At 39.4% G+C, this 16,181-nt stretch overlaps 1 pseudogene; it reads right to left on the bottom strand.

The window, feature by feature from the left end:
- Positions 1-2,622: 2,622 nt before the first annotated feature.
- Positions 2,623-14,896, bottom strand: LOC107518440 (annotated as a pseudogene).
- Positions 14,897-16,181: the final 1,285 nt, after the last annotated feature.

Below are 16,181 nucleotides of genomic sequence, written 5' to 3'. Positions count from 1 at the left end.
AACTACATTCTCCCAAGAGTAGAAGTGTCCCTGTGCCTTTTTACTTTTAATAGACTTTATTGTTTAGACCAATATTAGCTTCATAGCAAAAGTACAGCGTTCCCATGTACCTCGTGACCCCACTCAAAGTTCTTATGTTATAACAGTGTTCACTCTTCGTGTTGTACACTCTGTGAGTTTGGACAAATGTATCCACCATTATAACATCATAGTGAATATTGCCTCTGCCTTTTTTTCATGTCATCTTCTCCCAGGATTCTGTTCTTTTGCACTGTCATACTTAAAGCCCCAGGCTGAACTCTCTCCTCTCCAAGAGTCTTCCTAGGCACTCCCAGCAGGGTTAACTGCCTGTGAACTGTGGGCCCCACAGCATGCTTTCCTAACATTATTTTTACTAAATTAGATTTTTTTTAATGTTTTCATGTCTGGCCCTTCTAATAGACTGTAATTTCCTCCAGAGTTAGGGTCATGCTGCTTCTATAAATCACAAGTGCCAACCACAATTTATAGCGTGAAAAAGATAGGTGAAAAATATTCGAGATGCTTAATTTACCTTCTACTTTGACTGGACATTTCTCCTCTTTAAGAAAAGAATCCAAAGTCATCATAATCACAAGATGGAGCAAGTTGTCATATGAAGTCCTGCCTTCATAGAGGGATGGAGCTGCTCTGGGCAGACAGATTTTTTTCATGAACAAAGGTGGATCACCATAAGAAGGTAAGTTTTCTATCCACACTGGCTTTTCCTATTTTGAATGCAATCATGAGAGAATGTGATACCTGGAGTGCAACAGCCATTTTCTGAACTTGAGGAAATAAATTTCACCAAGGGCACTGGAAAGTCATCTACTTCTAGACATCTTACCAAGGAAAAAATAAATGTTGCAATGAGTCAGATTTTCTTTTGTATATAGTTGAATACATCCTAACCAATACACCAGTAAGATTCTTATCTCATTTAAAACTCATCTTCCAAATGCCAGGATTGAGTAAAATACTCTTCTTTAAGATGTTCATATATAGTTAGTTTTTTTCTAGAACTCTCACCCATTAATCCCATGTAATCCCTTATCTCAAATCCTAGGGTTAAACTTTCAAACACTAGGAGAAGAGTGTCCTGATTAACAATTCCACTCCAATTTACAACATCTGCTCTTGGAGGGTGGGTTCATCAATTAACCAGCACATGTACATTGAGTGTGTACTATTGCAAGGGACTATAGAGGATGGAAACCATATATGCTATGGTCTCTGTCCTCAAGAAGGTTATAATATCATCATCATCATCATAGCTACCTTTATGGAGCTCTTATGTCCCAGGCAATGTTTATATCTGTTGATTCATTTAATGTACATGGTCATGGGAAAAGGTACTCCCATATGTGAGTCTCTAAATGCCTTAATTCTGTATCCCTCTCCTGCTTTTCTCCTATTCTATCTGCATGTAACTTTAAGAAATGTTTCTCTGTTTTCTATCCTCTGCTTGTGAGGAGGAGTTATAGCAGTGGCATAACAAAGAAGACTGGAGGAGACTGAAGTATTTAAAAAAATAAAGTACCTATTGCAATGCTTGGCATAGAGTATGTCCTTAATAAATATTCGTTCCTTTCTTTTTTCCTTACAACCTGTTTGACCATGTCTACACTAATAATTCGTGCCATGAGATGACAAACTTTTGGTCTAAAAACTACTCAGACAACTTCATACATTAAAAGAAATTTTCTGTACTAAGGGAACAATGGAGGAAAACTATATAGTTTTCTAATATAGGTGCAGCAAAGTCTTCGACAAAATACAACACCCATTCAAAGTGAAAACTGCCAGATCCCGATGATTAGTAAGCTGAGGGTGACAAGGGGTATATGGCAGAGTGTACTTTCTGTAGATAGCCACGACAATTCCTCTATCCCAAATGTCCCTCTGCAGTGTGATATTGCCACATTCCCTCCTTAAGAGGTAGAATATATGTCCCCTCCCCTTGAATCTGGGTGAACTGTGACTCCTTGGAACAACATAGTTTGGCAGAAATGATGCTCTGTGACTTCCAAGGTCGGGCCAGAATAGAGGATGCAATTCTCATGCTTGGAACCCTGAGCCACCATATAAGAAGTCTCCACACTGTGAGGAAGCCCAAGCCACGTGCGGAGGCCAAGCGAAGGCACTCCGGCCAGTAGTCCTAGTCTTCCAGTTGTCCCAGCCCAAGCACCACAGATGTGAGTGCAGGAGCCTTTGGATGGTTGCAGCTCAAAGCTGAGGCCCAAGACACTGTACAACAGAGGCAAACCATTCTACTGGGCCCTGTTTGAACTCATGACCCACAAAATCCATGAGCATCATCAAATCTGCTAGGTTTAGATGGAATTTGTTTAGCAGCTGAAACAAGTGGGAAAGTGGACAATGAGAAAACAGGTATGAACCCAAATCTCAGCTAGCTTCAGGGAGATCAAAAACTCAAACCTACCAATGTGCCCAAAGAAAGAGAGAAGAGATTTTAAATTATATATATATATATATATATATATATATATATATATATACATATATATATATACACACACACACACACACACATACATACATATATATGTATATCTATATATGTGTGCATATATATTTGTTGATTTGATCAGTTTCTGTCTTGCCCCTCCTCCACCCTCCAGAAGCAAGCTCCTGGGGACAAAGACTCTGTCTGTAGTTTCCCTGCACACTTGGTGCTCCAGTCAAACTAATGGTAGAACGAACGGATGGATGGACTGATGACATGCTACCCTTCTGAAAGCTCAGCACTTAGAATACTCAACATCCGAAAGTCAGGTTCGGTGACAGCTCTTTCTTCCTCTGGTACTCTTCTGCACTGACTCTTTGGACTGCCTTGGCAGGTGATCTCAGAAGAGCCAAGGATGCACTTCCACGTCACAATTGCCAATACCTGAGAGAGCCTTTAGTGGGGAAAGGGTTCTCTTTCTTGCTTTCCTCTTTTCTTCTGCACTTTGGGTCAACATTTTCTCATCTTCAGAGAGGGAAGATCAACGATGTAGGCAAAAGAGAAAGGAGGCCTTTTAACTTGCTGCAGTTCTAGGCTCCAGATTTGATCTAATCTAGACACAAGGCATTTTTTACATGGTTGATTATCTTTCATTATGTTTGGATAGGAATCAAATCTCAGTAACAATGAGTGTCAATTTACCTATTATTTTCTCCTGGACATGTATTTCCCTTATGTGAGTTTTTAGGGACAGGTGGCTTGTCAAGGAAATGATTTAATGTTTAGGGACCTGGGGTTCCCAGACAAATACCATTATAATATCATCCCATTCCCACACTATTGTGCTAGGCTGGCATTTCTCAAACTCAGGCTCTGCCAAATCCATAAAAGAAGCATTTCACAGCCAAAAAATTTAGGAAATTATAGAAAATTTAAGAAAGGTTGCACTCCATACTGGACATTCTCAAATAACACTTGATCGATCAAGTCTGTTGGTCTCTTGATGCTCTCTCTGTAGTATTCTTATTTTTTCATTAGTGGACAAAAAAAGTGCCACATACTAAATCTGACAAGCTCAAGGAAGGCTGGAATGGCGGGATTTGCAAACCCAGATACAGAAAATAACTGCACAGGATGTTCTGAACATAAAAATTCCTAACTAAAACCAGGTCATGGCAGGTAGTATGACCTAGGCCTGTGGCTTCCTTGACAAAGGTCATCTTTACCTTAAGTGACCCTGTCTATTGTCTTTGTGTATCTAAGATAACATGCCTTTGAAATGTCAGAGTAATTTTCTTTTCCAGACCCCTTGAAGGCACAATCACCAGCACCATAAAAATGAGGCCACATTGTTAACTTGTTGTCCACATACCATCTCTATGTGCTGTAAATGTTAACTATTCCTTATCCACCAATGTAAAAGAAATATGCATCTCTCCAATTTGCTTTTTATCCACTTTCAGAGATTCCCCACTTTGCTTTCTCCTGCCTACCTAATCTACCACCAATGAATTTCATGCAATCCTCCTCGTATCTCCTCCTTTGATTCTGATGTATAACATAAGCCGCAAAACTACCATCCTGTGGAGCATTTTCTCAATCTGCTGAGATTTTGCTTCCCAGCAACTGTCGTCAGTTTGGCTCAAACTCTTATAAGACTTTTTTTTTAGGCTGGACATTCTTTCATTAACACATCTCATTCATTGTATTTTTCAGCTCCAGGATTTCTTTGGTTCTTTAAGATTTATATTTCTTTGTTGAAATTCCTATTTTGTTTATGTTTTCCTGATTTCACTGAGTTGTCTGTGTTCTCTTATAGCTTGATAGGGTTCCTTAAAACAATTACTTTAAATTCTTTGTCAAACAATTCATAAATCTCCATTTTGAGGGGTTGGTTGCTGGAAAATTATTGTGTTTCTTTGGTGGTGTCTTACATCCTTAATTTGTCATGTTCTTTGGCATCTTGCATTGCTGTCTTCACATTTAAAGAAGAAGTCACTATCTCTAGTCTTTACTACTTGGCTTCAGGAGAGAAAGACCTTTACCAGTCAGCCCAGCTAGGGATTCTAAGGCTCTCTGAAACCTTGTCTATGGATGTGCCTGCTCCATACTTCTTGTTCCCTCCTGGGGAAGGGAATTCTTAAGATTGTATGCCTTCTCTTAACCCCACACAGCCAGGCAAGTGTTGAGAGCCTTCTGTTTGTTTTCCCTGGGGCAGTATCACAAAATGTCTTTCCTATCCTTTTGTATGTCTTTCCTATCCTTGTGGATTCGGGTCAGCACTTTTATGTGCTTTCAAGTAGTCTTCAAAGGCTCACTTTTGCAGTCTGAGGGGTTGCCTAGGGATGGCTATGGGGTGGGGGTTGGGGGCTAAGGTAGGCATGCAGGACATTGGGGATACCTGTGGGCCAGAGGGGTACACAGGTGAGGTATACCACTAAGCTCATGGTTGGGCTTCTTGATGGAGTCTGTAAAGCTTCCATGGCCCTTTGATGAGTTCTGAGCCCTTATTGCTGTGCTTCCATCCTGTTCCAGATTCTCACCTATGCTGGTCACTTTAGCCTTCTGGGTGGAGTGAGAAGAAGTGAGTCTCTTGGGCTGTATCCCGCACAGCTTGGGAAGCTGAGCGTTCGCTATGTTCTCCCTCTCCCCTGTGACAGAAGTTGTGGGCTGAAGGGGTCTCTCTTAGCACTTACTGCCTTAAGGGAGAGGTAAACAGGTAAAGTGAAACTGTTCTTACCTTCTTCAACGCATTGATGATGATTCTTCTTCTTCTTCTTCTTCTTCTTCTTCTTCTTCTTCTTCTTCTTCTTCTTTTTGCACCAATGGTGTACTAGAACTTCTCTGCTGGACCTCTGGACACCTACAAAGATACTCTTTTCTGTGGGTGGTTGTCAAAAATTAAGTGGTGGAGGTGCAGGGCTGTCGGTGAGCAGGTCAGTCTCCCAGCCAAAATTTCTACGTTTTAAATCCACCTGTCTTTCCTCTCTGACAACCAAACTATAAAATAATTCAATGTCCTCATTCAAACTTTTTCAACTGATAATGTTTATCCCCCTTGAGATTATTTGCATTTGAACAGAACACAATACCTTACCTTACAAAAATTAATCGTAAACCCTGATATAAGGAGGTGGGAAGAAATTGATGACTTGGTGAGAAAAAGGAGGCCCATCAGGAGTTCTTGGAGTCACACTGTGTTATTGATTATGGGTAACCCAAAACACTCCATTTTTCGAGCTGAAGCTAGGATGCTCTTGGTGCCCTTAGAAAGATTACTGATGCCCTCTGATCATGGGGATTTTCCTAGCCTCCTTCATGGCAGCTCAGCAGCCCCACCTTGTGGGTTATAGAGGTAAAAGCGAGAGGTAGGTAGGTTTGTTTTGTTTTTGTTTTTTAGCAGAAGTCCTGTTTGCCTGGGAAACAAGACTAAAAATCCAGAGAGTAAATCTGCTTCTTAGTGGGGTTGGGCTAAGTCAAGTCATATTTTAATCTGTACTTAGTTCAGCAGACAGTTTAAAATGGCCTTTTAAATAGGGAACGAAACCTAAAAAAGTTGACTATTGTCTACAGAAATTCTGTAGACAACTAGCCAGCCATAACTCATTGCAGGAATGTATAGCAGTAAATTAAGATGCTTTTGGACATCTTAGTAGTGTTCAAAGTGTGGTCTCCAATTACCAGCATGAATATCACCTGGGAACACAGCAGAAATGCAAATTCTCACATCCTATCTCACACCTACTGGATCAGATACTTTGTAGGTGGAGCCCAGCAATCTGTGTTTTAACATGCCCTCCTGGGGATTCTGATGCCCTGGAAAGTTTGAATTTCTGTGTTAGATTTTTAGAACATAGTTGAAATGTAATTGTAGTTGCTGCCCTGGGAGATATCATGTCCATGGTCCTCTCTCCCTGTGTTGAGAGCAAGCTAAGGCTTATTTTGACATCAGTAAGATGCAGGGAAATTCAAATGTGGGTTGGTAGAATTCCACTAGCATAAAAGGCAGAAATGGAGCCAAGAGTTAACTTATTGCCCCAAATCTGCCAGTGCCTTTGTGGGAAGGAACATTTGGAAAGGTGGATGGAGCCGGTCGCACATCAGGTTCCTGTCCATAAAGGTTTAGTCTAGCCCGGCCCATAGATGGACCCACTTCCTTTCCTCCCTTTCCTCCCTTTCCTTCTGTGCTGGGAGAGTATGGGGGAAGCCTGTTCATGTTGCCCGGTTTTCTGGACAGAGTGATTTCAAGAGCTAAATCTTACTCTAAAAATGTGACCTCAGTGGTAAACATTCTTTAAAAAGCAGCTGTTCTCTATTTCTGTTTTGGTAAACCAAAATCAGAATTTATCTTTTTATCCTGCAGAAATGCAAAAGGGTTGAAACAGCTGCTCTGTGTTTGGCCTTAAAAAGTGCTAGCAGTAGGAATGAGCTGAGCAGCTGTGGAGCTTGCTGAGTAGCCTTTAAAACCTCCTTCCGTCCTGTTCATCCATATACACATTCCATTAGTTTTGAGGGAAATGTGAAATAGACAGGAAAATGTGGAGCAATAGAGTGGAAAAGATAAACACAGCAAAAGAGTGATTGAGTCCTGGCATCTGAAAAGAAATGCCAAGCCATCATCAACAAAAAGGTAGGAGAGACCTGTGTGTCCCACGCAGTGCTTCTCAAACTTCAATGTGCATACCAGCCACTGGGGAGTTTGTTGAAATACAGATTCTGATTCTGTGGGTCTCAGGAGAGCCCAAGAGTCTGCATTTGTAATTAAGCACCCTGATGGGACTGATGTTGTTGGTCCAAGGGCTACACTTCAGGGTAGTCGGGCTCTAAAGACATCAAGCGGATATGATTAGGTTGCCCTCTAGTGATAATCTCTTAGAAATTCAAGGTGTTTCTACTTTAACAGACCCGGGTCAATTAAGATTTTTTTTTTAAATCAAGATTCTTAATCCCAAATTACCTAGAAATTTACACTTTACAGAAAAAGAATCAATATTAAGCTCTTTAGTATTTCTATCACTTCAAAGTCTCTTTCACCATATATAAATGGAGACTCTTTCACTCCTAATCTTTTGCCAGCTTTCAAAATTGGGAATACTGGAGCCATCTTTATCTCACATTAACCATGATCCAATTAGTCACTACTACTTCCTATAATGCTGTTTTCATCCTACTGCTTCTTGAAAAACATTCTTTAATTCTCCTTGGCCAGTGTAAAGTTCAAACTCCACAGGCCTCCACATGTCTCTAATCCTTTACAGCCTTGTTGCAATTGGATTGTTATATATGCATTATGATTTTACAATGCTCTTTAGGTACATATATCCTGTACAAATTCACTTCATTATCACACTTTTAGTGAGTACCTTATTTCTATGTGCCAGGAGCTACAGAGCTGGGGGTACATGATCCCATCATAAAGCAGTTTACATTTCTTTAGTCTGCTTATTGTTATGTACTATTAGTTTATAGAAATACTACAAGGTATTAACATAGTCCTTGGGGCCACTATGCATACTGTTTGAAAATTTTTGATGTTACTAATGCACATGTATCTATTTTTGGAGGAGAAACGGGGAGAGTTTATTTTCTTGGGTTATATCCCCTAAAACAGAATCAATGAATTAAATTATAGTGAGTTTCATAACTTGTTATGTATTGGCATATTTCTTTTCAGAGAATGAAAATACTTACAGGTTACCCACAAAATATGTATACTAGTTTTCATGCAGTACTTACTTCCTTACATTTTAAAATACCATTGTTACTTTCACATACACAATTAGGGCTACTACGAGCCTACGAGTGCCTTTTGGCAAATTAGAAGACAGCAGCCAGGCAGGCACATCTCTGCGAGAAGAAAAGGGTGCCCCTCCTCTGGAGGGACACAGGCCCACGATAGGGCAGATGGCGTTTTGGATGCAGCATGGGCAAGATTTCGCCCACCTGGTCCCATCTGTGAAGGGCATACTCTGGATCTTCATCTGTGGGGCTTTGTATTTATTTAAAAAACATTTGAACCTCTGCTAAAATAGGTAAAATTATAGCTTTAACACAAATCTATAATAAACACATTTTGAAAACTTTATCCAACTAATTAATAAGAGATCCAGGAAGACGTTAATATTGGCTCAAACCATTTGCAGAGCTGGGCACTTAACAATGAAGGATCCTAATGAAGGATCATTAGGATAAGATTGCTGGATTAGACAAAAACTGTTTAATATCTACAGAGCAATAAACTGTAATTATCGTTGTTATCTTTTCTACCAGATTATTTGCATCTCTATTAGACCTCTTTAGGTTAACCTGTAAAGAATTGTAAAATAGCCCAAATGATAGAAAGTAAATCAAAGGGCAAGTCTAACACCGCACTGAAAGAACACCCAGAAATCTCTTTTGCTTATTTCCAGGTTTTGCAGAATCACTCTGATAGTTTCCTTCACTTGCAATCAGAAATAATCTTGAAAGACTATTCTTAATACAGTCAAGGCTGGTCTCATAAGATTTGGTTAGCTTGATTATTTACATATGTGTAGCAAGATAATTAATTAACCATTAGGCCAACTTGAGTTTACTCTGAAAACTTAGAGCCATATAATTTTGAGCAACTACCAAGCACCAGATGCTGTATTTCACCTGCAGTACCTATTTAGACCTGACAAATAAGAATCATTTGCGAACATAACACTCCAGGTATGGTATTGATCGCACAGTTGACTTTCCCATTGTTTCAAGGTAAAAATAAGGACAAATGATTATTAAACTTGTAAAAATAACTACATTGTTATGAAAAGTAAGGATATTCAATAAAAGTGTTTGTTTCCTGAATTCTGAGGACTCAGTGAGCCTTGGATACCATTTAAATGCACAAAGGTTTTAAAATTTTCACATTAAAGTGCACAAAAGTTTGTTTGCAAAAGCACAGGCTACTAAAGTGAGAGTTAGCTATAGTTTCAAAAAACAGAGAAAGGACTTCCTCTTATTTCCATGAAAACTAGAGTATTGAAAATAATACCAACAATATTCCAAACAAAATAGCATATGAAATTTCCCTCAGGTCAGTCTTGTTGGGATTGATTCTTGTGTGGCCGGATCTTGGGTCAGTAATCTGCTTTCATGACATATGACTGCATCTGGACTAAAAAGAGTCCTGGAAATTCCCACTTAGTTCACTGGAATAGTCTGAATGTTATCTAAGCAACTTCAGCTCAAAAGTCTGTACAGAGAAGTCTAGTCTTTGAAGTATGGATACTTTAAAGTAACTGTTATAGTCCTTTCCCAAGGGTTTTGCAACTGTTCTTTCATAAAGAAGAAATTCTAGCTTATAGCAGAGCCTTCGGACAAGCATCTGAGAGGAGCAGACATCCCTATGATCATGAGACTGAATAGTTATGGTTAATATATTGCAAAGTATCAGAATGGAGGAAAGTAAAATTCTCTACTGGGATCAGGGTTTAATCAATGTTTTCCCTGAAAGTATTAGCGACAGGGAAGGCATTTATAAATCTCCATAGCCCTTCTCATAAAACATACACATTTTGGAATACTAGCATTAATAACATTTTACCAGTACAAACTTAATTTAGGAAAGGCCAAGCATCTCTTCTGATTTGGCAGCTCTTACAACAATGTTGAGTTTATATATATATATATATGGAGTATGCCACACAAACCTAATTATTTCCAGTATCTTTCCTTTTATAAGATGGAAAGAATATATCTTTGTGATTTCCAGGGCCCCATGGGATAATTCAAAATAGTTTGTATAAAAGAGCCCTTTTCGCGAAAGAAAAAAAATTTTTTTGAAAGGAAGACAAAATTGAAAGAATAATTAGAGGATATTTGGATACTTGATTAAGATCGGATCACAGGGGACCTAAGAATCAATACATGGTAACTTGTTTAGCCAATGTGAAAATATTTTTAAATAAACATAAAAGAAAGCGGCAGGATTGTAAGAACACTTAGCTCTTTCACAAGTGAGGACCATTTTGTGTTTAGTTTTGAATGAACAAAGACATTATTCTGTCAAGCTGTAGAATCTCTGCTATCTGGGTAGATCACTCAGAAGGTAAAAGATAACTTTTTACCACCACTTGGTAAGAGCTCTAGGACCAAGCTATCATGAAACAGGAAAAATGCCAAGTTCTAGTTTTGCATTAATATAGTAAATGGAAGTAATGTTTCATGACACTCTCCTCACTTTAAAAAAATTACTTGGTGAATAAGCCCATCAAAACTTTATAAAAATTTAACATATATCATGGTTTCTTTTCAGACTCAGCTAGAATAAACTAAAGCAAATAAAATCTGTTTCCCTCACACTCTCAACACTTGCATATTCTAAAACAAACGTTTTATTTTAGGACAAAATTCTCTTTTTTTCCTTGAAAACAACTCAACCCATTATTTTGCATGCACAGTTGTAATTGTCACTACTACTGCTAGTATACATTAATCGTAACTCGTAACCAAAGTAACTAACTTATACTCAAATAGAAAACTGGGAGGCAGGTCACTAAGAATCGTTTGTTACTTATAAGCATTTCCAAAGACCAGCAAAGCTCATGATACATATAACATTACTCCAAACAGCCACATACATACACCTTCTTTCCACAATTTCTTAAAGTGACAAAATGAACACATTCCTTAACATAACCCAAAGATATAATTACATAAAACTGTTTATTTTCTTAAATCAAAATTTTCAAATCAGTCTGATTTGTCCAATGATTTGCCTTAATTATGTAAATTTATTAAAGCTACAATTGGTTTATTTTCTATAAATTTTGTGACTATTTCACTTGTTTAGGCACCTATCTATCTCTATAAGCAATCGGAATAGGGCTCCTTTAACTTAAGAGAGGTAATTATTAACAACCTCTGGATGTAGGGAAATATTTCATACTTGTACAGTTAGAGGTAAAGCCTATTCTAAATTCTAAACATAAAAGCAAAGAGAGCTTATAGCTTCAGTCGTATGACTTCAGCCACAAATCAAAAGTAAACACAGAAACACAAAAGCTCACCTGTTTTGATCTCAAAGAATTCCTTCACAGTGGGCATCAAATATGTGGTTTATTGAACTGAGCTCACAAAGACACAAACTAAAAGACAAACCAACCAGATTCTCTGTCATCTATCCCATCCAACAGAGATCCCCAAACCAAGAGACCGTATCAGCAAATTTTCCGATCATTGCTTCTTTTCATGGGGAATAACTGATTGGCCTTGCAGAAATAAAATCATAGAATCGGAAAGAGAAAAACCCACCAGAACCTGTAGTTTTATCGCTACTTGAGAATCACTCTGGAAACCAAGAAAATACATGTCTGAGCATAAGCAACCCATGGGTGCACTTCTCAAGCAAGGTAGTTTAATTGGCTGTCAGGTAAGTCCATTTGGATATCTCAACGGGATGACCTCCGAAAGGGCTAAAGTCAATTTTCAGAACGGTAATAATACTTGCTTCTCTTGCAAACATAAAATAAGCTCATGTCAAATAAGCCCATTATTTGATGAGGGAACAAATAATGGGCTTATTTGACATGAGCTTATTTGACAGGAGCATTTGAGAGCTGGGGATTGATAAGCAGCTCAGTATTCTGCAAGGCCATCAACTGTAACCTTTGGCATTTTCTTTTCCACCAGACAGAAATTATATTCACCTCTACTAGACCAAAAAAAAAAAAAAAAAAAATCCGTAAGTTAATCTGCCCCTATGGAACTGTAAAATAGTGCAGTCAATACAGAGCCAATCAAAGGTGCGAGCCCCGCACTGCTCTGAAAGCACACTTAGAAATCTTTGCCCCATGGACACGGACAATGGACTAGTGGGTTACCAGAGGGTTGGCAGGGAGGGAGAAGGGTGAGATAGATGGGAGAAGATTTAATAATTTCTTCAGTTAAAAAATAAATTAGTTTTAAAAAATAAACATGTTTCTAACAAAAAAAAATAAAGTTATGTTTAAAGAGATTAAAAAATAAAAATCTTTGCCCACTTCTATGTTCCCATGGTTTGCCTATCACTTTTTTCCTTGTGGTAGGACTAGGGTGACAAAGAATTAAGAAGTTCTCATTTATCATTTATGGTAATAGTACTTTCAGTTATTTAAAATACTCTTCCTTTGTAATTGAAGCTGAGTATTTTTGTAGATTTTGTCTTTCTGTTGCCCCCACCCCCGTAAACTCCTAATTCATCTACTCTGAAATCACTCCTAGAATGAAATTTACCCCCTTTTTTCATATAAAAAGTGACTATTTAATTCAACATTGCAATAAATATTGAACAATTATTTCCTTTAGAGAGGATTTTTTGATTGTCAGTTTTATACAAAATGCTGCGTAAGAATTTATGCTTTAGAAGACATAAATTCTCTCTGAATGCAGGTCTAAAATACTTAAAAGGAATTGAAGGTTTTAAAGGCCCAAACCAGAAATACTCAATACTAGTGATGTCTCATTTGAATCCTATAAGTTTGACATAATATTTTTTAGAAAGATGTTAGATTTTACAAATTAACAACAGAGCATTTTCTAGAGACTGGCATCCCAGAGCATCACAACTATTACATGAGCACCTGAGCACCACTATCACCTTTGTTCTTCTAGATCCTCTGGGCTTCCAACTGAGCAACTCTAAAGCAGCAGTCCTAACCTTTTTGACACCAGGGACCGGTGCTCCTATGAGAATCTAATGACAGGATCTGAGGTGGAGCTGAGGCGGAGAGGCTAGCGCTGGGGAGTGGCTGCAAACACAGATGAAGTTTTGCTTGTTCATCCACCACTCACCTCTTGCTGTGCAGCCCAGTTCATAACCGTGTTGAGAACCCCTGCTCTAAAGACATTGTGAGGAAAACAGATGCAGAGATAGATGCTCATTTCTTCAGCAATCCCTATCAGCATAGCAATTAGGCAAATAATCAATGAGAAAAAAGTATATAATCCATACCTTATAATCCCCACAAGCCCTTGCTCAGTTTGAAAAACTGCCAGTTCTGTCAAATATGCCAACACTCCAATAAGGTATTTGTGACACAGAATCGTTATTTTTCTGAGTGCATGCTAAAACTACAGATGTTGAAACATGAATAAATCTCGTGGGTGACAAATGAATTTTGAAATGCCTATGGAAATGTGAATAAAGGCAGGCCACCACAGAGTCAACTTCCTCCTTTGTAACTTCCTTAGGTGCTTTGTGGACACTGTCTCACAAAGCCTTTGTATCCTCTAGATGCATGGCATAAATGTCCAGACATTCAGTAGTAGCCATATAATGGTCCACTTTGCTTGCAGTCTACATAGCTGCCATCCAAGATTAAACACATTGACTGCTAAGGAATTGAAATAAGTCAAATTTTCTGAAAGCAGGTTCCAATTACGGCTGTATTAGTTGCTGTTCCATTTGCAAAGAATAAGAGTAGATAGGTGAAATCTGAAAATCTCCCAAGACTGTCTCCAAATATACAGCAGAACCAACCAGTCCACAACACTTTACCCTCTCTGTTCTCAGATAGCAATTAAGATTTTGACAGAATCTGGACAAGAAATGCTTCAGGGTCTCTTTGAGCTCCTTTCATTCCTAGGAGAGTAGAGAAAATCACTTTGATGTTGAAATCTCCCACTTCCACAGCGAGTCCTTTTTGCTTTTTCAGCAGCAATAAATGCACCCAGTTTAGAATACTCTTTAAGATCAGTACAGAATTTCTAAAAGGGACTTAAATTATATAAAGTCCATTGCAGAATGAATGCAACCTTTTGAGGATAAACATCTTCCTCCAATTGTGAACAGTGGGGAATTTTCCTTCAAGGTGGAGTCAGGACAAATGAAATCCGCTTCCTGACTGATTCTAATCGTTTCTGCAGAGGGGTGGCACCTATAAAGTAGTCCTAAAGGCTTGAGGATGCACTTTGCCAGGGAGCCAATTCTGGTGCATCATAAGAATCCATGGTCAATAAATAAATTGCTTTGATGACGCTGTTACCCACTGCGGCTTCAAAAATAATTATTCAAGTCTGGAACCAAAATTGCATCGAGACTGAAATCGCAGTAAAAAAGCCGCCCAAATGGCACCTAAGACAAAGACGGAGGAACACCTGGCTCTCCCAAATTCCCTCGTGGAGGTCCACAACGGGCGCGAAGGCTCCCAGTAAGACCTCCGCTTCCTTAGAAGCCAGGCGACCCCCGCGACCTCTCCCTGGAAAGGGTATTTCCGCGGACCCAGCCCCTCAGCCCTGTGACCCTGGCTCCTGGGCGTGGGCTTCAGCTCGCGGAGGGAAGGGGCAGTGTGTTCTAACTCGTCCTCCACACCTGAGCTCTCGCACTGCAAGTGTAAAAGCCATTTGTGAAATCACGCCGGAAAGAAGCGGCAATTAATCTGCCCGACACTGCAGTGTAAAACTGTTTTCTGACTTGCTCTGCGACCCCACGTAGTAAGCCTCTCTGACGCCAATTCGAAGTCAGTGAAGCAACAAAGGTTGCCATGTTAACTGAGGGTGGCGTGGCCTGTATCGTCAATTTCCTAAGCCCTGGGCGGTTGCTCTACAGCTCTTTTCTACTGACGCCAAGCTTTCCTTCCGTTTTTCTGCCCGTAGTAAGCATGGCGGCGGCGCCTCCGCTCTGATTGGTTGAGCGCCTTCACCGTAACCTTGGACCCTCCCGCGGCTGCTCCTTGATGACCTGAGTGTGGGTTTGGGCCGTCAATCGTTTTGGATTTGACCTCCTTGCTTTTTCTGAAAATCTGAGGTTGAGGTCGACCCCTAGGTGTGGGAGATAGGAAGCGCGTGGCTGAGTTCCTCCTTGTATTCTAGTTCTGGCCGTGGGAACCTTCGGAGAAGCGTGGAAGGGAAGGGCGCGCGTCTAATGGCTGGCGCCTTCCCTCTCTCAGGGCATTTAGTAAATACTTCTGGTTCTGTACTTGTATGTTCATAACAGATAGCTTTAGTCATTTGTAGCCTCACAAATGTAGTTTCTTGACTGTTGTTTTTCTTGTGACATATACAAAATGTGTTACATTATGCAACAATAAAGTTTAAAAATATCCAACCCTATGAAATTAAACAGACTGTCATGTAACCTAGTTATCTTAGCGTAGAGGAAAAGTGGTCACATACTAAACCTATAAGCTCAGGAGAGGCCAGCATAGCAGGCCCTACAAACTCAGAGACTGAAATTAACCATATAGGATGGTCTGAATATAAAACTTCCTAACAAAAAGCAGGTCATGGCAGGTAGTCACATTCTGGGCCTTTCTTGACAAAGGTCAATCTTTACCTTAAGCAAGGTTGTTAATTGTCTTTTTGCATCCAGGATAACATACTCTTGGAATGTTGTAGTAATGTCATTTTCTCCAGACCCCTCCCAGCACAGCCTGCAGAGCAAGAATCCCTCATGTTTATCTTGTTCCCCACAGACCATCTCTGTGTGCTGTAAATGTTAATTATTAACTCTCCTATACCCACCAATATAAAAGAAGTATGTGTCCCTCTGTTTTACTTTTTATCCAATCCCAGAGTTTCTCCTGTTTTGCTTTCTCCTGCTCCAGTAATCCAACTGCCAATGGATTTTACATTTCCTCCTTTGAGTCAAATGTATAAACCTGCCATTCTCTGGAGCATTCCCTTAATCCATTGAGATTTCATTTCCCAGCAACTGTCAGTTTGGCTCAGATAAACTCATTAAAATTCTCTACAG

The sequence above is a fragment of the Rousettus aegyptiacus genome, unplaced genomic scaffold (assembly GCF_014176215.1).
Source record: "Rousettus aegyptiacus isolate mRouAeg1 unplaced genomic scaffold, mRouAeg1.p scaffold_m13_p_10, whole genome shotgun sequence".
NCBI classification, from domain to species: Eukaryota; Metazoa; Chordata; class Mammalia; order Chiroptera; family Pteropodidae; genus Rousettus; species Rousettus aegyptiacus.
This window is presented reverse-complemented; position numbering and strand designations above follow the sequence as displayed.